The sequence below is a fragment of the Cryptomeria japonica genome, chromosome 3 (assembly GCF_030272615.1).
Source record: "Cryptomeria japonica chromosome 3, Sugi_1.0, whole genome shotgun sequence".
Classification (NCBI taxonomy): domain Eukaryota; kingdom Viridiplantae; phylum Streptophyta; class Pinopsida; order Cupressales; family Cupressaceae; genus Cryptomeria; species Cryptomeria japonica.
Window position 1 is genome coordinate 995188589 of NC_081407.1, and position 21983 is coordinate 995210571.

The following is a 21983-nucleotide window of genomic DNA, read 5'->3' on the forward strand; positions in this document are numbered from 1 at the left end:
GTACAAAGTACAGGGATAGTAGAAGCTGCTAGCACTATGCTAGAAATTGCAAAATTCAGTGTTGCAGTGGCAGAGAAGGAAGCCAAAGAAAAAGAGGCCCTCCAAATTAAGTTGGAAACAGTTTTAAAGGCCTATAATAGTGCCAAGGAGGAGGTAAGAGGTAAAGATAGCATCATTGCTAAATTGCAGAGCCAGTTGATGGGACAATACCAACAAGGTGAGTCTTCAACACTGATGATTTCCTCTTCTCCTACAAGACCTCCACCTACTAGTCCCATCATTGAACTTCCACCATCTCTAGCACCCTCCAGCTCTCAAATGATTGAGATTACTCCCCAGGAACTAGAAAACCTGAAACAGGCTCAAGCCTTATATGCAGGGAAGTATGAGGAGAAAGTAAGGGCCACAATCTCCAGTTTTGCAGATACAATAAATGCCTCATTGCTTTACAACAATTTGGGAAAAATTATGGAGATATGGAATGAGCTAAGGAGAGATAAGGCCATTTTGACACCCATTTTTGACAGATGGAGGCCTAGGGAGCAAGATCTAGAGTTCATGTGTGTATCATGTGATGAAGCAATAGCCAATCCCATCATCAAATCCACTTCTGATGTTGCAAAAGTCTTAATGCAATTGGCGGCAGAAGTGGACAATGTGGATAGGAAGGTTAATTTGTGTAAGAAGGAATACACTGATCAAGTTTTTGAGTTGCTCCCAGAAATTTTTGCTAATCAGGATCAGTTAAAAGACAATCAGATATGGCTTAAAGAGATAGAGGCTAAATTGTCAGCAAGAGTTAAAGGAATCATTGATCTTGATGATACTTCTTTCTTTGTTGTGACAATACAAGAGATAGAAAAAATTAAGTCACATTATGGTTTCCTTAATTCAGAAGTCAACAAACTGAGAAATTCTTGGAAAAGGTTGACTAAAATTAAAGATGATGTGATTAATTTTTTGTGGCCAACAGAAGAGATATATAGTGAGTGGGCAACTAAATATGCTACCCAGGATCCAGAACAGTTGGAGAGCACCCCTGAAAAGACAGAAGAGGTTGCAACAGAATAACAGGTTGAAGTAACTGCAGAGGCTGAAAAGTGCTTGTAACTGTTTTTGCGAAAAGCTTGTAACCTCTTTATTTTGAAAGAGATGATTGTAACAAACTCTCCTCGAAAGGTCCGAAGCTTTATGCATCCATGTTTTTATAAATGGATACCAGGACTAGAGGAAAAGGGATCACAAAATTTTGTAAGAAAATGCTGCAGAAATTTATCTGAGCTTTTCTAAGTCTAATGGAGAATTGGAATTTATTGTAATATTTCTTGAACTGAATATCAATATACAGGCCATCAGTTTTGAGTAATGTTTTGCGTTGTCTTCAAGTTCGTTCACAAATTTATTTACTACTTTCATTCTGAATAATCTAGGGTTGTTCCATTTGAATGGAATTGCAAAGCAATTTTAGTATAAGTGTTTGTTATCTTTTCTCTTTAGGAGGGAAATTAAATACGCGGGATCACTCATACTAGTAAATTCTTTGGGAGGAATTTTGAATTTTGAGGACCATAGCTTAGTTTGGAATGCTTGAATTCTTGTATGTGTCAGGCATATATAAGGATTAATAGAAACTAAACCGATGGGAAGCATAAAGATGTATGGTTTGAGGAGTTTTATTTGAGTTTAGATGACTCTGTGACCTTGGATAAGGCACTGGTATTAATTGAAGTTGTTTATTGCATGCTTTGTTGATCGAAATGTTGAATTTAAGTATAATTTCCATCATTTGTTTTCAGTTGATTTCAAGGTGAATAAATCCACTGGTTTACTATGGGTTTATGTTTGAAAGTGTGAATTTAATTCACAAAGGTATACCCACCTGGGCTCCGAGGAAGCCCGAAGTGTAGAAGGTTTAATCAAACCTTGTCATATGTTGTCTTGAGAATTTCCTTATCTTTGATGTCTCTTCTGCACCAAGCTCAAATCATATTACTCTAAGGATATTAAAGGGAATCATATTTTGAAGACAACAGTCATCAAATCTTTCCTTTACATGCTCAAATACATAGCATAGGTAGATTTTATCTTTTAAATTCCCAAATCCCCGACCTTCCTCAAGCACTCTTTATTCACTACCTCAAATCCATGGCAGTCATGACACTTGTCCTCCACATGCAAAGATCCATGACCTCTTAGTAAAGTACAACAATTTTCCTATCATTTGGTAGAAATCGATAAAATAGACTTATAAAATAGATATTAGGCCTAATTTGCATCTAAAAATCAGAAATAAGAAAAGATAGTGTCTATATTAGATAGTATGTTTTGGAAATCAAGATATATCTTATGTGTTTGATCCAAGAACTCCTTTGTTTTTCAAGTCAAGAGCCACTAACTAGATGCATGGTGCTTGGATATGAACTTATAAATAGTAGGGGTATTTCTGTAAATCAAGGTAGGGATGCACTTCGAGGGAAATAATTCACCAAGGCTCTCTTTATATCACTTCAACAAGAGATAATTCATCACAAAATCAAGTCGCACAAAGACTCACCACCAACCTGAAAGTGGATGTGAAAATAACAAGGCAGAGGTGGATTATATTCATCCTTTAAAGAAGAAAGATCTAGTCATCATCAGGTATTCACGATGAGGATAAAATTGGACAATCTTGAATTTCCTCTGAAAATCCAAGAATTATTGCCACTACAACAAGATAGTAATCCAAGACAAAGGCTTTGAGTAAAGGAATTCAGATCTAATGCTAGATTCAAGGTCAAACTCACGAAGATAAATTTCCAAGTATAATGAAGGATAAGTGAAAGTGATCAAGACAAGTTAAAAGAATCTAACAAGGTTAGAAGGTCGCCTTGAGAAATATGATCATCATCATGATCTTGGAAATGTTGAGTAAGAGATATTGCTCAAATCACTAACTCTTTTGTGTGATGATCTACAAGATGAGCAAGCTGAGGTGGCACTTAGTCATCACCAACCCTATCACATCATTCCAAGTTAGGGCGTCTAGATTCAATGCACTTGAATCATCTAATGAGGAGGATAACTACCACATGTGGAGGCACACATTTCAATTTACCTAACCTCATCACTCATTGGTTAGAATTGAATGATGGAAACATGTCCTAAAATACAATTTTATTATTAGCCAAGTATTAAATGTTATGTAATGTGTGCAACAAACCCTAATTAGGGTTTCCATTTTTTAATCTTGGTCATTGATGTGGATTTGAACCTAGAAATTCATTTGTATTGAGAGTAATATATAAAGCTTTCTCTCCTTATTTGTAAGGGTTAATAAATAATAGTTGAAGAATAGCGAATAGTTAGCAACCATATCATTAGAAGGAGAGTAGAGTAGGACGAGAAGGAAAAAATTATTGCCAAGCTTGTAAATAAACATCCTTTTCATTGAATTCATTGGGGATTGTGATGGAGTAATATTAAATAAAATTTATTGATTGTGATAGATTAATATATGGATGTTGATAATTCCTTGGCTCATACTATTTGTAGTTGGATGATTTTCAATCCTAGTGCATAGTTAGCTTGAACATAAAGATGTGCTAAGTTCAATTGTGGATATTTTTATTGAAGTTTCACCAGTGTATTAGGTATTTGGATGAATATTCATGATATGAACACATTTCATTTTCCTTGGAAGATTGTATCAGTTTTGGATAGTTATTGGCAACATGGGAAAGCAAAGCTCAGTTTGAGGAATGTGTCCATCCAAGCATGATATAGTGTCATCATTGATCTTAGGAGTATATTAGATTTCTTTAAACTCTTAATCCCTTTTGTCATTTTTTTAAAATCAAGTGAATTTCCACGTTCTAACTGCATTCAAGCAAAAGTTCAAGTTTAAACATAAGTCCCTCTTGTGATTCTAGCAATGTCACATCAAACCATTGAGCTTATCCACACATCAAACCATTGAGCTTATCCACACATCAAGAATTGACATTTGGAACCTTGGTGTCACCTTGTATGATCACATAGCATAGAATTAAAGAGGTCTTTGTTCAAGAGAGGATAAGATATCTTGGTATTTTATTTTTGTGTATCAAGTTCATAAAAAACACATCAACACCTATCTCTATCAAATTTCCTAGCCTACCACTGCAACACTAGCCCTTTCTTTACCATATTTCTTCCTCTTCTGGGATGGTTGGACGTGTTGAACCTAAAAAATCTTATTCATCAATCAAAATATAGATTTTATGTAAAGATTGAGGTCTTTAATAGAGGAATTTAAAAAATTGATATAATATAGGCAATATGGGCCATTGCTAGCATATTTTATATAAAAGACTACCCCACACTTGTTAGTGTCAAGCCCTTTACTATAGAATTAGATAATACCCCCTAACTACATGAAAATTGAAATTAGATGCACAGGTAAGAAAAATTGACGATGGGTGGACTAATGCTAGAAACCATAAAAGTAGTTGTAATATGGCTAAAAAGGAACAATCTGACTCTAGTCGCAACAATGGCATGGTTTCTAGGGTTAAGACAATAAGTCCCTCATGGACTTAAACCAACAAAACCTACATATGTTCTCCTTAGCTAAAATACAATCATAAAGAAAAGAAAGTAGTTGAATCATAACTAATTCTTACTCATCCCTTTGGTGAATCTAATAAAGAGGCTAGTAATATTTGACTCTCAAGAACTCTACTTCTAAAAATTGTTCTTTCCTTAATGGTTATAGGTTTCTTTCTACACTACAACCAAATAAGGACAACAATTTCATAGATTCCTGGGAGGTAAAATGTAAGGAGAAAATGCTCTTGAGAAAAGGAAAGGGCAATTAAGTGCCTTCTCTCAAAAATTGTTATGCCCTAACCCTATAGTGTGGATTGGGTTAACAATAGTTATCTTCTGACTATGTGAACTCTTAAATAAGCTACATAGTCATTATTATAATCATATTAAAGAGGATAAAAACTAGCAAGGTGATTTCAGGTGGTTAGTATGAAAACAAAGCATTCAAACATATCAAAAACATGGAACATTAATCAAACCACATGAAAACATAAACATAATTATTTATACCTTCCAAGCTTATACCTTCTCCCTCGGATCGATCTTGGTGAAGTGAAGGCATCCCTTGATGATGCTCCACTTGATATGCTCCTTTGAGTGATTTGCATGTGGTTGGCTCTCCAATATTGTGTACAAATGGATGTGATGGATTAAGGATTAAAGGATGAAATGGCTAAGTATGGATGAGTGCTAATTTTGGCATGGTAAGGATGCAAGGATGGTTTCTTGGGAATAAACTAGAAGCATGGATTTACTAAACTTGGAGATGAGATATGAGGGGATGGAGTCCTCAATTTATAGGAAGAGAGGAGGAGAAATGGAGGGCTAGGATTGACCCAAGATGGAGGGTTAGGACTCCTTGTGAGCCCACACAAGGCCCAAGAGGAGGTGTGGAGACCAAGAGATATGCCTTAAAGGCCTTTCTTGTCTCCACACACCTAAAGGTTCATTGGGAAGACTTCCCAATGTGCCTAGGGAAGAACAAGGGATAAAGATAAAGAATTAAAAATTCTTCAAAAAGGATGTTCATGGGGATTGGAGGAATAAGGAGGAATTAAAAATTCCTTGGAGGATGGGATGCCTAGAGGAAAATCTCACATTTACCTAGGAAAAGAGCATTTAAGGAGAGTGGTTAGATGGAAGGGACAAGGAGTTGACTTTGTGGCTAATCATGATGATTAGCCACTAGTAACTCATTAGGAGAGGGATTAGAAGAAAGGTTAGCTGAGATTAGGGTAGATAAGATTTGTAGGAGCATTTGAATAGGAGAGAGAACGAGTGGAGGGAATTAAAAATTAGAAGAATAATGTTGAGTGAGTTTAGGGAGTTTCCAGAAAAATTTATTAGGTTAATGATGGATTAGGAAAAAGGTGATTTGCAGGAATCACCTAGGTTAACTAATTAAATGAAATTAATTAGTTAAGAGGAGGAATTTGAGGAGATTCAATATTGAGGATTTTTAGAGGAATAAAAGGGGATTTATTTATTAAATAAATTAGTCAACAAACTATAGTGAAAACATTAATTATAATTAATTAATATTGAGGAAGAATTAAAATTTGGCATAATTAATAAATTAATTATGTCAGGAACTTAAATTAATTAAAATAATAATTTTTAAGTGTCTACATTTTGCCCCTCTTTTACGCAATAGCAAATTTGGTAGTGGGTAAAAGATAGAAGAAAAAGAAATAGATGCCCGAGTGTAAAGCATGGGAGGTGTATGCCCCCTCAAGAATTTTGTCGAAAGAAAAATTGACGAAGAATTCTTGAAATGAAGAAGAAAGAATTTGAGTGGAGGAGATAAGTGAAAGTGAAAGAGAAAGAGGGAGCAGATGTAGAAAAACTAGAAGAGAATATAGAAGAAGAGAGACCGTGGAGGGAATGGGCCCTTGAGGGGGCCCATATAAGCCACAAAGGGCCCAATGAGGAGTCATTGTTACACACAAGCCTTGGAGCCAATCAGAGCCTACAAGGAGAGAATGAGAGATGGATCGTATTCCCACACATGATCATCACACTGAGAGGATCCAATGGTACGACAGACCCACCAGCTATGGACCACTGGTGTAATGCCCGCCAAAATACCCCAAAGAAATATAGCTAAAAATATGCTAATTTAATTTTTTTTTTTAAACAATACAACACATAACATCACTTAAGCAATGCAGTGAGAACACAACAACAATTAAGTGTTATGAACATAGAATAATTCACTCAAGCTATTCAAACAATTACGCAAGCGGAATACAATAAATCATTTCTACTGCTCCCTAGGGTATCTCAACAACATTAGTTAATCTACCTACATAAGGAATAAGCATTTACTTTCTTCCAGTTCAATACCTCATAATCTTAGTCATTATACACACATAGGTGCAACATAGAAATACCTAACACTCATGATATGGAACCTTCTTAATCTTTCATTTAATATGAGATTCTATCTTTCAATGCACCACTATTTCCTTTTTCACTTAGATTCATTTTATACACCAAGTCCAAATGTTCCTATTACCATTAACCAACCTTTTACTATAAACATTGTCATACACATACCAAGATTAATCCCTTACATTGCATTAACATGATTTCCATTTACAATTAACTTTTGCATAGTCATTTATAATTCTATGCTCATAGCATACTTATTACTTCATCATGATTCCAAAAGCACATAATGCAATACTCACAAAGTCTCCTTAAACATTTAACCCATAGCTCGTTTAGTACTCATAAAATCTCTTACACTATATCAACTAACCAACAATCATCTCATTACAAATTAAGTAACTACATGAATTCATCTCAACACAAATTAAGGTACAATATCCTAATTCCATAACAACTAATAGCATCCACCAAATTTAGATATAATTCTTAAACTATAACACATGATACATTCTAATCCTTTCCTAAAAGACAAGAACTCATTTAATCATCTTCCATACACTTACTAGTAATTTCCATTGATAAGATTAGTAATTCATTCATTAAGAACATCCATACAATATTTTCATAAGGAACATTCAACTACATCCCAAGAATTATAAGATTTTCAATCCTACCATTAGATCACTAACTATGAAGTATGATGATATAATTTCAAATTTTTTAATCACAACTCATAAACATGTCCTAAAATATCTTCCAAAATTACTCAAAACTCATACATCCTATCAAGACATAACATTTCTTCTACTTAAATCATTAGTTAAAGATATCATTTCAAATCTAATACCATTATCATAACATTTACTCGATTTACTTTTAACATGGCTCATCAAGAATACAAAATACATCATTTCATTTTAAACAACAATACTTATCCACATCTCATGCATCCATTTCATTTAATATAAATATGTTACAATACAAATCAAGGTTCATCATTACAATCACATACCATAACCAAAAGCTATTACTATAACTAGAACAACATAATCATTTCTCATAAGCATGGCTTCTTTTACAACCATTACATAAGAATTTCATTACATAAGTCACATCATCATTTACATTCTTGCTGTAATTATTATCCATGAATAATCTAAAGAAGCATCCTCATCCACGCAAGAAGAATCCAAAGATAGGAACATCCCAATGGTTTAAAAGCACCAACCACCCGACCATGTGGAACCAAAGGAACCACCCCCCATGCTAGGAGATGACACAAGGTCCCAACACACACTCTACATCTAGGCTGACACTTAAAACCAAAGAGACTAACCAACAAGGACTCTCAATAAGGAACTCACATAGAGCCACAAGAATAAACTCCCAGAGGCATAAAAATCATCAAGACATAAATGCATCCAATAAGCATAATCATAAATCATAAAGGGGGAACACATGTAGGAGTGGAGTGTCATCACATGCCATCCTCATAACAGAATAACACAAGGCACTAGCCTGATGAACATGTGGAGCCATCTCAACCTATGAGAGACCAAGGGAGATTAGCTTACCATCTTTGCGGCCTTCTCATGCTTATCCTAAAACATCCTCCCTAGGACATAAGTCATGAGGCTCAAAACTATTCATTATCTTGTTTAAATGAGTTATAATTTTCCCATCCCAATAAATTCATTATCAATGTTATCACTTGCTTACAAATCATGGAAAAATCCAATGTGTCCTGGTGGTCTAGACTTCATGCATCCTTACAAGGAACCTCATGCAAGCCTATCTCTCGTGACCCCGGTCATCACAAGGAAGCCCACTCCTCCTAACATGGCCCAACAACACATCACAAGAGGCTCTACCAACATAAATACATTAAAATAATACTCAATGCATCCAATAACTTCCACATATACTCTCACAACATATGCAAGGCTACAACAACATCAATATAACAAAATGATCATCTTTGCTAGCAATAAACAAAGGCATATCAAGCCATCAAATGCTGCCATCAAATAGAAGATAACATCACAACAAGGCCTACTCACTTGCTGGTCCAAAAATATCATATATATTCACCTCAATCATCCATGGCCTATTCACATGGAAGAGAGTCTATAATGTCCACAATGGTGCAGAGGAGCAAATATACAGAAGACCATCCAAATACATTGAAACTGATAAAAGCCAAATCTGGAAAATATAATAGCCCTCAAATAAAGCCTCTGGTACAAAAATTAATCCGGAAAGTACCACACAAGCAAACAAATAGCAAATTAACCTACAAGAAAAACTATAGGAAAAATTACAGGAAAAACTAAAGGAAAAATTACAGGAAAAATTATAGGGAAAAAACCATAGGAAACCATTTCTCACATTCTAACTTGATTTCTCAAAAACAAGAAGAATAAAATAATCCCTTCCAAATCTGATTTCTGAAAATCCAAAAAAACACCAGTCCAAGCCTTTAAACCAATTAAAATCCAACCACCAGAAATCTCCAAATTAATCTCAGAAATTCATTCACCAAAGATGCCAACCCCCGTGAATGCACAGGAAGGCCTATTTATCAAAATAAAACAAAACAAACAAAACCAAGCAAAACCATGCTCCAATCAAAATATTTCAAAAATATTATATTCCATACCTACCTTCCCAAAGTTCAAGAAAATAAAATATATTTTCTACCTACCATAAACTTCCAGCCAATCAAATCCAAGGGTAGGTAAAATAAATTAAACCATTGACCTGGGGTGAAAATAACTTTTAAATAAAAGAATACAAATTACCTCCTTTTAATTACTTAATGGGTAAAATAATATTACCCAATAAATAAAATTCACTTCAACATTAAATAAATAATAAACACTTGAAGGCCAATATTAAATCAAAACTCCATGCACGACACAGACTTAGAAAGACACAAGGCTTTCAGCAAACCCAGAAATACAAATATTTCCCACAAACTATAGAATAAAACCTTACAACAAATTTATGCCTTCATATATTTCCTTCCTCACTATACAAATTTTAGATTCATTTCCCCAAGCTCACACATTCAATCTGCAGACACGGAGCATACAAGAAAACTATAAAATAAAATATAAAAAGGTAGAATACATCTCCAACCTGCAACCCGTGTTATGGAAGAAGCTGAAGAAGATATTCCACCAACCAAACCAAATCCAACCCAAGCTCCGGGCAAAATCCAAGAGAGAAGAAAACCAAAACCAAGAAGAAAACTTGCTGGAGAAAATTTTCCAAAGAAGAACCAACCCCCGAAAACTTCACCGGAAAGAAAATAAAAAGACAAACATTAACTAAAAACCCGAGCCTCAATCTCAGCCAATCAAAATATTCCAATCTATAATATATTTTACCAACCCCACCATATAATATAATTTTACCTCCCTTTTTAAATTCAACCAATAAGAGAAGAGGGTAGGTAAGGTAAATATAAATCATGCTTTTACAATTTGGTGGGAATGTTTTATCATTTTATTATTTATACAGCCCGCTTAATATAAAAGTCAAACTAATAAATAAAACATGAGCCACAATTAAATAAATTAAATGGGGAAATTAAATTAAATAAACCAAAGGCTCATAAATGAATTAATGAACTAGATAAACATTAAAAACCAAATAAATATTAAACCATAAGCGATTAAATAAATAAATAAATACCAATATATGTCAAATCACAAATAAATATAAAACACATCATAAGCTAAACAATAAAAATTAAATAAATATTAAATCATCATTAAAATAAATAAACATTTAAATATCAAATAATCAAATAACCAAAAAGGAAATAATCCAATAAATTAAATTAAACATTAGATAACCAAATAATCAAATCGTTATTAATCAAAATAATTAAAATAAATATCATTAATTATTTAATCTCACATCAATAATCAAATAATCAATCTCAACATAAAAGGAATAATCGGCCAATACTAACATACTGACAACACAGAAGAAACCTAGCTTACTAACTATCATGACGACTTGCGCCAAGACACTGACGACTCACAGTGAACAACTTAGACCTAGAGTATGTGGGGGGAAATTGTGCCAACTCTGAACCACATACCATTGGGATTTAAAGACATGCTCAGACCTGTGGAGCCAGGTGGAGTAGATGTTTGGTACCTGCAAATCCTGCATCCACAAAGAATGATACAACATATGCATGTATATATTATAACAGACAAGGGTTAGAGAATCACAACGACACATCCTGCTCGCAATGAGTGATGTGGAATTGTCTCTATCCCGAAGATAGTCATACAACAATCAAACACCCCATAAGATCAACTCATCATAGATAATCATTAAATATGGTTAGTACATAAAAACATCATCAAGTGCATGATTAGTATAATTCACGATTATAGTAAGGCATGTAAAATCCATCAACAATTATGCTCATCAAATCACATGATCAAAATAATCTTTCGATAATTAATCACATAATAAGTATATATATTGTCTAATAAATCACATGATAAATAAAGATAGTATCAACATCATATAAATCATCTGAAATAGCCTATGCCCAATAGTGTTTATCATGCATGAATTAAAGGTCAACTCTAGTCAAACAAGTCAAGTTGAGGGTGGACACTACAACCGGTATGTAGGACTATCCCCCTTGTTGATTTTGTAGGCTAAGGGTAGAATTAGGGCTTACATTAGGGCCAATATTTGATGAGGCGCATGCGATAATTGCCCTTTTAGTGCACGCACCTATGGTGTAGCGTGAGTGCTAGCGAACAACGCGAGTGCTCATAGGCAATAGGTGGGTAGAGCGGGATTTTGGAGGGAAAGGTGGTGTCTAGCATAGATGCTCACTCATCCATGCGGGCGCTCACATTATTGCATGAGCACTCATATTGAAGGAGGTTATAGGTAGGGGGAGGGGTGGGATGGGTTCTCTGCTAGTGCGTGTGCCATGGTTTTGGTGCGAGCGTAGGGTAAATCAGCGTGTGAGTTGGGGAGGGGAGAGGCTAGAGGTAGGTTTAGAATTTTTGGGATAGGTTGAGGGTATGGCTAGACTCAAAGGGTAGAATAGGGCTTGAGGAAATGGAAATAATGAATTGGTTTTTTTGGATGCAAGCTAAGTTGGGGTCATTGATTTCAAGGGAGCATTGGCCTGCTACCATGAGTTTATATTGAGAGTTGCGGCCTGATGAGTTGGAGGTGTTAGCCTCTCTAGGGTTGAATTTTGTGGGTAGGTGGTTGAGGATTCAAGCTCATACTGTAATGATGATAACATTAGTTGAGAGGTGGGACAATAGGTATAACACCTTCCAGCTTCCTACTGGCAAGGCGAAAGTGACTCTTCTGGATGTATAGAGGATCTTGAAGATCCCCGTTCACGGTGTCATCCCAGAATACCATTTGGATGCAATGGATTTTTATCTTTGAGAGGTTTGTGAGTATGAGACCCGGCGATGCTGGACAGGAGTAGGATGCACTTGGGTAGGGCGATGAGTATTCGACGTATTCCTCACGTAGTAATCATGATTTGTGGAATTTTGAGCGGACCGGTTATACCTGATCTGGGAGGGCATGGATTTCCTATTGGATGGAGCACATGTCTTTATTTCATGGTTCATGATGGCATGCAATATACGTGGGGAGCCACAATGTTGGATCATTTATATCATGATATGCATCTGGTGGTGTATAGGGAGTATGCTAGCTTGTCTGCGGGAGTGACACTTCTCCATATCTGGGCTTGGGAGCATATTGCAGTTACTCGGCCACTAGGTGTACAGGACAGGTGGGACTATCAGCCATATGTGGATAGGTATAAGGGACTGCTACATTACACTCAGATAGGGTCCATATGGTTTTAGTGTCATATTCTTGATGAGCTTATGCAGTTTACATGGTGGCCATTTTTGGGGTGTGAGAGATGGAGGGGGGACTGGCAGCTACACTGGGCTGGAGTGGAGATGTGGATGTTCGACAAGTCAGTATACATTATGGAGTATTATGCACCATATAGAGTGATGAGATAGCTTGGGAAGGTTCAGGACATAGTGGGGGACATCCCATTATATCCTCTGATTACACAAGAGGTGAGATTTTAGGGCCCGACAGTGAATCCATTGGAGGACAGGACCAGTTTTCAGATAGTATCTCATTTGGTCTGGGATGAGCAAATGGGGGCAGGTAAGGATCCAGGGATGAAAGGAGGATATTGAAGTTGGTGGGAGGGGCACTTTTCAATATGTCTTACCATTCTTGGGGTTTTGGAGGATGATGAGCTACAACCAACCGTAGATCAAGTAGTCTGTGGGGAGTATGACAGACCAAGTGAGAGAGTTGTGGTTGGTGCAGGGTGAGTTACTGGCAGATAGAAAAAGAGAGTCAGGGTTGTATGGAGGAGGGATCCTGAGGAGGGAGAGGGAGAGGGAGTAGTAGTACCAGCAAAAGAGGCCATAGAGGGAGTGGCTAGTGAGGGAGAGGATGTTGTACCTATGGATGTTCCTGAGGCATAGGTGGAGGGGAGGGTAGGAGTATCATAGGATGACCTTGATAGAGTGTAACATGAGAGAGATACGACTCGAGCGAGGCTCCACTCCCTTGAAGATGAGATATAGATAGAGAGAGATGGGAGGGAGAGTTTGGAGGAAGAGGTGGACCAGCTACAATGGGAGATAGCAGATTTGACGGAGAGCCTCCATACAACAAGGATAGAGGTGGATGCTTTGAGGGAGGAGAGGGAGGAGTCTGAGCGGATGCTAGAGGAGGCACGGACAGGGATGGCTATAGAGGCCCTACAGGGTTCTCTCCATTAGCAGGATGATGAGCTAGTAGAGGTATAGGGAAAAGTGTAGAGAGTAGAGGCAGATGTGATATGTCTACGGGGGGAGAGGGATGCAGCCCGTCAGATGTTGGTTCTTGTAGGGCTTGGGAAAATGTACTCTGATATGATGCAGTAGTGGGATAGGGCGGAGAGGGCAGTTTGGGAGGAAGGGTACTATAGGGGACTATATCACGGAGCAGTACCTATGGCACAACGAGTAGCTTCCTACACTAAGAGTGTGCGATCTCATAGGACACAGAGTCAGCGGCCCACACAGAGCCAACAGATAGGTGGATCGGTAGGGTTTAGGCCACCAAGAGGAAGGGGAGCAGGAGGATCAGGTGGAGGAGGTATAGAGGAGGGGGTGGAGTGATAGGAGGGGAGAGCTAGCTCCATTTTGTCTTGTGTATTATATTTTGACCCTTTGGGGTGATCATTGTACCATTATAGACATATTCATCTTTTTTGAGCTTATATGCATATATGTGATTTGTGGTGATGGATGACGTGTGCACTTTATTATGATGGATTCTATTTATTTTATTGTGATGTGATGTATGGATGGAAATTATGGATATGTTGTGCTGACCTATCTGTGATGCAATGTGGATGATTATATATGTATTCCTATGATATAATGCTGACATGTTTATGGATGCAGGATGAGTGATCATTCTTTTTGATGTGTATATATGGAATAGGAGGGGGGGTGGGTTAATTGAGGATTACATGGGATTATTAGAATAGGAATTTATGGAATGATGGTGAGAGTTGTGCACAAAGATGTGGAGAGACAACCTAGTTTGATATTGCCCCAGGTAACCTACACCACTGATTATAGGAATCAGAATGCCATGAAAAACTCAAGGCGTTGACTAACTCATAGTCAAACGGGAATTCCTTACATACAACTATGAAAGTGTTGAGAAACACTAATACAAAGTTGTGGGTACGTGCAAGGAAACCCTCAAACACACCGATACCTCTTGTACACGAGAGGGTAAGTGTTGGTAAACACTGGTACTAGGTCATCGGCACATTCAAGAGAGATCCCAAACATGCCATGCTATGAAAATATGCCTCAGTATGCACCTATTGTAAACATACCTGGATATGGAAAATCTGGGTAGTCATAGGGCAAAAGATGCAAGTCTAAATGAAAAATCCAAGAAATTGAGTAAGTCATTCAATCATGACCAATTGACACCTCTTGCCAAGAGTAGGATTAGGGTGGAGGATTAAGTTGCCAAGCGAGGGAAGGATTTATCCGTAGGGCAAAGGATAGAGCGCTTGGACTTTTGGATTAGGTTGTTGGATATTATTGGCATATCATGAACCGACATGTTGATATGATGATAATATATGTTGTCATTGATGTCAATAGGTTCAAGTGAACCAGTATGAAGAGGTATGAGGAGATGCAGTGAACCGGTGTCAGGGTTTCACTAAGTATGATTACCGGTTGGTAGCCTCAGCTCTATTGTTATCAGTTTGGCAATCTAGCCTATGTGATGCAACCGGTGATACTCTGTGATGAATTATCTAAGAGATGTGAATGAGGTCAAGGTGCCACATCATCTTTGTGCATGTGAAGGATTTCCTTGAGGATCTTGCATGAGAAGATTGACTGTGTTTGAAGTCTACCTCAGGAATGATCATTCTTCTTAGTGGTATGAGAAGAGAGCGTGATGGGTTACTGATTCCCATGTGTGGTGAAGAATGAACGATGCAGATTACCTCGTGATCTATTTGAAATCCTAATACTCTATGCAATGTGTTTGGACGGTCATGATTGGACCGCCTGTGTTGTAAACCTAAGATGCTTAGGGTTTAGGGTTTATGCTACCGACCTAACTGATGTCTATAAGGTCGATGATGTTTGTTATTGTAAATTTGTTGGAAAATGTTGTGTGTGTATCCGAGTGATGAAATACTTTCCAAAAGAGTAAGAGGAAAACTATAGAGTGTGATTGCAAAGTAGAGGAAATGAAAAGGATCTACCTCAGCATGTAGTGCTATTATCAGATCAGAAGTTTTACCTGTTGTCTTCTAATAATTTCAACAGTTGGAAAATCCCTTTATCGGGTAGCTTTAACAGGCTTATTGTAAAACCTTTAACAAGGTGACTCAAGATCATTGAGTTTTTCAAATCCTCTAGCAAGGTAACCTTTAATAGGGTTTCAACCTTTAACAGGGTATATAGCCATCCCTTAACTAGGTGATCTCTAACAGGATTGGTTCCTAACAGAACCTTATTGTATAGTCTTTAAGCGGACTAGGCTCTTAACAGGACGGGCTTCAAAAGAGTTCAAAAACAAGCTTGTAGGTATTCATCCCCACCATGGTTTTTCCCATTTGGGTTTCCACATGAAAAATCCGTGTGTTATGTGTTATGCATTTTTCATGTGATGATTATATATTATTTCAGTGAATGATTTTACATGTAGAATTAATAGGTTATGGTATTACTGGTATACCACATGCATACATTTATGAGTGAAGTTGATATCAAGTATTGATCATATTTGAAGTGTTTAGACTTATTAGTTTATGGTGTCTCATGTCTTACTGTGTTTAACTGGTATTGTCGTGGTTAAGTTCAATGATGGTGAGAACCAGTTGGTATTGCTTTAACCAGATAAGTTGTTGAGAAAGTTTTTACCTGTACTAATTCACCCCCCCCTCTCAGTACCAGTGGGGGTATCTATTGTTCATCAGTATTCATCAATTGGTATCAAAGAAACTCTAGGTCCTCGATGATATAAGCTTAACCGCTTGAGTTAAAAGATACTACTGTAATGATGAAGAGGGAAGGTCCTAAGTTCAATAGAGATAATTTCAAGATATGGAAGGACAAAATGAAGATTTACATCAAGAGTATGGATGCTCAACACTGGAGCTATATTGAGAATGCCTATGTGACTCCCATTGGCACTTTGATTGATGATCAAAAGAGAGAGATCCGGGAAAATGGGCAAGTCATGGAAGCTCTTATCAGCAGCCTATCAGATATTAAGTTTATTGATGTACAAGACAAGGACACACCTAAGGATATATGGGATGCACTGGAAAACATCTATGGTGGAGATGAGCATGTAAAGAAAGCTAAGGAAGAGAGCCTCGAAGGTAAATTTGAGGATATGAGGATAGTTGAAGGTGAGGCCATTTAACAGTATGGCATTAGGATTAAGACTATGGTTGGTGATATTAAAAGTGTTGGTGGAACTATTGATGATACCACTGTTGTTAGTAAAGTCCTTAGATCATTGTTACCAATCTATGCAATCAGAGTTGCTGCTATCCAAGAACTAAGGTCTATTGATAAAACCAAGGTATCCTTAAATTCTATCATTGCAAAGTTAACTACATATGAGTTGAATAGCTATGATGGCAGTGTTCTAAAGACTGAGACAGACTTTAAAGAATCTACTATACCATCCCGAAAAGGAAAAGAAAATAGTACCAGTTATGAATCCAGACAATGCAAAGATATGGATGATGAAGAGATTCTAATGGAGTTTGAAGCTCTTCTTGCTAAAAGACTTCCGAAGGCAACTGGAAAATATAAAGGTAAACTTCCTTTGAATTTTTTTTCCCACAACAAGATAGGACATATAGATATTAATTGTTCTAACAATGACAATAAGGATAAACCAGGAGAGGTTTAGAAAGTATAAAGGAGGAAACAAAAGAAATTGTCTAGTTGTTGTGGGTGAAGGTGTCACTGGATGCAGAATCAGAAGATGAAGAAAATGAAGACATAGTGTTTGTAGCAGTAAAGGAAGAAGTGTCTAACAAGAAATAATTTATCTCACATTGACAACTCCAATGAGTGGATAATTGGTAGTGGTTGCTCTCACCACATGACTGGTGACCAGAGAAAATTTTTGTCTCTGGAGGAATATGATGGAGGTGTTGTCAAATTTGGCAATGATGCACCATGTTTGGTAAAAGGTAAAGGATCCATCGCACTGAATGGAAAGAGAAGTGCAGATGATGTCTATTGGGTAGAAGGTCTTAAGAATAACCTATTGAGTGTTGCTTAGCTGAAAGACAAAGGACTATTTTCTTGAATTCAAAGGCAGAGTCTACAGTATAATTGGGAAGAACAGTGAACTTATTGCCACCGGTAAGTAGACCAGAGGTAACCTATTTCAGTTGAATGCCAAGATAAGTTAGTGTCTAATGGCTAAGTTTGATGATAGTTGGATATGGCATAGAAGACTCTATCATATGAAATTTGACAACATTGTTAAAGCCGGCAAGATCAAGGCGGTAAGAGGATTACATTTGCTAAACAAACCTGAGAATTATTTGTGTAGAGAATGTCAACTTGGGAAGATGTCTTCCTCAACTTTTAAAGGCAAGCCATTCTCAGCAGAAAATTTACTTGATCTTGTGCATACTGATTTGTGTGGTCCTATGAAAACTAGAAGTATTCAAGGAGATAGGTATTTTATGATTCTTACTGATGATTGCTCAAGAATGATGTGGGTCACATTCTTGAAAGACAATTCTGAAGCATTTGGAAAGTTCAAAGCCTTCAGAGCATTAGTAGAGAAAGAAAGTGGTAAAAAGATAAAATGCCTGAGAACTGATCAAGGAGGAGAATTCACTTCTGATGAATTCAATAAGTACTGTGAAAATGGTATCAAGAGGCAGTTGTCTGCCCCAAGGACACCACAACAGAATGGCATAGCAGAAAGAAATAATAGGACTATAGTTGAAGCGGCTAGAACAACGCTAATCCAAGGAAAGGTTGCTCACACTTTTTGGAGAGAAACGGTGAGCACTGCACTCTATACTATGAATCAGGTACTCATCAAGAAAGACAAAGATAAAACTCCTTATGATTATTGGACCGGGAAACCTCCTACTGTGAGTTACTTTAAAGTGTTTGGTAGTAAGTGCTATATCAAGATAGGTGAGCATTTGAGAAAATTTGATGCAAAAAGTGATGAAGGAATATTTCTAGGATATTCCACTAAGAGCAAATCTCTCAAGTGCTACAACAATAGAACTTAGAAAATTGTTGAAAGTATCAACGTCAGGGTTGATGAATCCCCTAAGGAAACATGCAGCGAAGAAGTGGAAGATGAACCGGGTATAGCCTTCTGGGAACCAGTTAAGAAAGAAACTTTTAAAGATCTCAGTGTTCATGTACCAGTAGAAGCTGCAATAAGAGAAGAAGAAGAGGTAAGTGAATAAGAAGAGGAAAAGCTAGCAGATTAGGCTAGAGTCATTCCTAGATATTTAAAGCTACATCATGATCTGAAGCAAATCATAGGAGATAAAGATGCAAGCATACTCACAAGAAGAAAAGTGAAGGAGAACTCTTGCATGATTTCTGAATTTGAACCCAAGACTTCCAGAGAAGCTCTTACAGATGAAGACTGGATTAAAGCAATGGAAGAAGAGCTAGACTAGATATAAAAGAATGCAACATGGTCTTTGGTTCCCAAACCAGAACATAAAAATATCATAGGTACCAAATGGGTCTTCAGGAATAAGCTGAATAAAGAAGGTACAGTTGTAAGGAACAAGGATAGGCTTGTATGCAAGGGATATTCTCAGGAGGAGGGAGAAGACTATGGAGAAATCTTTGCTCCTATGGCTAGACTAGAAGGTGTTCGAATGCTACTTGCATTTGCAGCATTTAAGGGATTTAAGGTTTATCAGATAGATGTGAAGTCTACTTTTCTAAATGGAATCCTGGAAGAGGAAGTGTATATAGAGCAACTAGAAGGGTTTGCCTTATCAGAAGATAGTGCCTTATCAGAAGATAGTTACATGGTGTGCAGATTACACAAATCCCTGTATGGATTGAAATAGGCACCTAGGGCATGGTATGAAAGACTACACTCTCATCTTGTGAAGATTGGATTTCAGAGAACAAGTGAAGATAGAAACATCTACTTGAAATCAGAAGGTGATTAGATTCTGATCTGTAAAGTGTTTGTGGATGACATAATCTTTAGAGGAGATGATAAAATGAGTCATGCGTTTGCAGATGAAATGAAGAAAGAGTTTGAGATGTCTTTGATAGGAGAAATAAAGTTCTTCATTGGTTTACAGATTCAATGAATGAAAGAGGGTATCTTTATTACCCAGTCCAAGTATGTCAAAGAGGTATTGAAGACTTTTTGCATAGAGGAAAGCAAACCGGTTGGTACACCGATGGTGGCTAGATGTAAACTAACTAAGGAAGATGATTCAACGTTGGTAAATGAGAAGGAGTACCAGTGAATGATCGTTAAGCTGCACTATGTGGTGCACAACAAACCAGATATTGCTCATGCTGATAAGTTGAGACTTTGTCATGATCTTATCATCAAAACTCTTAGGTTTTTGACATCTTTTGGATTGCATAGTAGTAGTGATGTTTTGTAAATTGACTATATGTATTCCATGTGTTAAACTTGAACTTATGAAATCATGTTTGAACTTTGCCGGTCTATTCCTGCAACCATGTGATTTGTTCCTGTTGCTATGCGGATTATTTAGGGTAATATCATATGTGAATTAATGAATGTTTTAATTAAATAAAATGCATATGCATGTCCTTGTATGTTGTTTTTGTTGTAGTGCAGATAATAAATGATGTTGCGGTGGATATTCTCCTTTCGCACCTGAAGAAGGAAGGATCACGTAAGAAATAACTGGAGATCAAACTGAAGAGGAGTTGAGTGAGCACAAGGTACGACATGGGCGGAGTAGCCAAGCGACACTACTAAAGTTTAACTTTAGTGGGCATTGAATTCACAAATCATCGCCATGACATGCAAAGACTATGGTTTAGTTTCGATCCACGTTTCCTGCAGGCAAGCTCTAGTTATCTTCTTTATCAGTCAAATCATACACCTCTTCTTCTTGGCATGATTTGTGTTGTCTATTGTAGCTGATCTTTTTTTATTAATAAGCTCTTCCTTTTTCTTAGAGGTTAGATAGAATAGAAATAAATAGAGCAGAGAATTTTGAGAAGCATTCTTAAGTTTATTTTCAAAAATATGTAATCATTTTCAGGAAGCAATGAATAAAAGATATGTTGTTTTGATCTGTTAAAGGTAGTTTTCTTGAAGCTTGATATCACTCATCCAAGGGGGCCCACTTGGTGAGTGATCCTGTGTGAGTGCTCATTGAAATTAGTTTTTCTTTAGTTGTAGTAGAAGTTCTTGCACCGACTATTCCTACAACCACTGGAAACAGATCCACTGACTATTCCTGCAGCCAAGCCAAAACAAAGTAATTTTTGTTATCTATATTAAATCTTTCCAGCATTATCTTTATAAGTTTTTCTTGTAGCCTTTTATAATTTCCATTCTTGCCTTTCCTTTTCACATAATGTTAGTTGTTGCAATAATGCAGAATAGCCATTGAAGGAACTTAGTGCATATATAGTGCAGAACCATTTCAAGTACTATGTCCCTGGGTTGATAACTAAATGAGCACTAGCCATGAAAATAGTAACTTTACCAGATGAATGTCCAAACTTCGGGCTGAGATTTCAATTAGAGTTATTATTATTATTGTTGGAGTAGACATTTTTGGTGTCGTTGTCGGGGTCGGTGTCAATCTAAGAACCTTTCATGGTTATTATTGTTTTCAGTTTTCAGTTAATTATTTTTGAATACCAGATGGTTTGAAAAAATTCATGAATCTGCATGCATAGAAGAAGAAGAGATCCCAGAGGTAGATTTTTGCCCACTCATTCTAATCATGCAGAAGATAATATCTCAGATATAAATCCTTTTGCTGAACTTTACCAAGTCCCACAGAATTTGAACCACCCTGAATCTGAATTTCTGGAAGGTAGCCTTCAGTTCCTTTTTGGTCTTCAAGAAGAAGAATTTCCTATTGTAACAACCCCCACAAGTCCAATGCAAGGGAACCCACCTCCTAATGGGAATAATCCACCACCACCACTAGGTTGGCTACCTAGTTGGATACACTTGTAGCTAAGAAGAAGCATGAAGAAGTTGATGCATTTCTTGCAGAATTCTGCCCTCATTGTAAACAACGAAAGAAGGATTGTAGATGTAAAATGGTTGCAAATATGGAGGTACCTAACTTCAAGGAAATTCAAGGTGAGGACGAGCAAGTCTTCTATGTTGCTCAAAGAAGACCAAATTTTCAAAGACAAAGTATGCCTCCAGATCCACTTTCTTTTTCTAGTTATAGT